The following is a 1872-nucleotide window of genomic DNA, read 5'->3' as shown; positions in this document are numbered from 1 at the left end:
ATTTTCCGCCTCTCGTTTCCATTTTTTTATCCCACTCTCTGACACCAATTTGTTATGTCATTGTTCCTTAGTTAATTTTCCGTAAATTCTTTCCGACGAAACTTTAGCGGCACAAATACCTTTCTTAAATAAAACTGGTTTATTCTTTCCGAATACAAGATACCCTTAATTTCAACAGTTGCTCTATAACAAACACTATAATTCCCGTGGCCAACAATATTTTGTCCGCATACATTCAATTACTCATTACACTGTTGTCCCGTCACGTTGTGAACGTCTTATATATACAAGACTAACACATATCTAGTAAATGCTAGGGCATTCTTGAAGGAACAGGATATTTGTAAAAAACGGGTGGCGTGATACTAGTCACGTGACCTCGCTGACGCAACAATATACATACATATATATTGTAAGGTATCAGCTTGTTTGTTTGTTTCTGGTAGAAATTCTTTCTGAGAATCTTCAGCGATACAAGTCCTTTCTTGATTAAACCAGTTTATTCTTCCTCGATACAAACATTTACTACACAGTAGTTCCACAGTCAATACGTTTCTTGTCACTTTAAACTTATATAATACACGTTATAAGTCACAGCGATTCACAATCTCGATAACTTTGCTCTCGGCGAGTGCAAAACACACACTTTACGGTTCACTAGCTCAAAACTAACAGAATCATAAATTGCACTGAGCTCAAAGTAACTGCTGTTCTCTCTCTTCTTTCATGTTTATCACCGCTGGCTTTTCTGGCAGGCTTATATACTAATGAAGAGGGCATCTCGAAAACACTCGGACTTCCCTGATCATTCGAGAAACTAATCACGCACGCCAACGCGCCAGCAGCGTCACGTGACATCGCTGTCCTAACAATGTAATTGCAAAAAATGCCCTTGCAGATTTAAAATGTTTCTCCTGCCTATGGAAAAGCTTGTTCGAGAACGTAAGCTTACAATTTGCGCCAAAGTAAACACAGCCTATAACAAATCTTATTGAAGAAATAAATTAATTAATTATCGTTATGAAGACTGGACGTGTTATTATTTTTACCTAATGATACTGTTACGACAGCAGAGGTCATGTGACGCTAGTAACACGTCATGCACTTCTAGAAAGTTCATGAAACCTCGAGAGGTTACTTGATTCGGTATTCTTGTACATATAAGACGGTCAAGACGTGGCAGCAACAATGGGTAATTGAACTGCGGACAGAGAGAGAGAGACGTATTGTTGAGCACTGAGACACTCGTTGTGAATTATAGCGTTTGTCATAGCACGACTGTGGAAATTAAGTGTATTGCAAAGTTGTATTCAGAAAGAATAAACCAGTTTTATTTAAGAAAGGACTTGTATCGCTAAAGTTTCTTCGGAAAGAATTTTTACGGAAAATTAACTAACGAACGGAGGCGTAACAAATTGGTGTCAGAAGTGGGATTAAAAAAATGGAAACGAGAAGTGACAAATCAAACAACAGCTTAGCAGACTTGATGGCAGAAATACAAGAGCAGCAAAAGAAACAAGAAGAGAAATTACAGCAGTGCTTAGAGGAAAAAGAAAAGAAACGAGAAGAGAAGAGAAATTACACCAGTGGTTGGAGGAAAATTAAAAGAAACGAGAAGAGAAATTACAGCAGTGGTTGGAGGAAAAAGAAAAGAAACAAGTAGAGAGACAACAGCAGTTGCAAAAAAACCTGCAACAATGGCAGCTGGAACAGCAAAATAAACAAGACAGATTACAGCAGTTGTTGGAGGAAAAAGAAAATAAACAAGAAGAGAGATTACAGCAGTGGCAAGAAAACCTGCGACAGTGGCAGCTCGAACAACAAAATAAACAAGAAGAGAGATTACAAAAGCTATTGGAGGGGAAAGAAAAT

The sequence above is a fragment of the Limulus polyphemus genome, unplaced genomic scaffold (genome assembly GCF_000517525.1).
Source record: "Limulus polyphemus unplaced genomic scaffold, Limulus_polyphemus-2.1.2 Scaffold5914, whole genome shotgun sequence".
Classification (NCBI taxonomy): Eukaryota; Metazoa; Arthropoda; class Merostomata; order Xiphosura; family Limulidae; genus Limulus; species Limulus polyphemus.
This window is presented reverse-complemented; position numbering follows the sequence as displayed.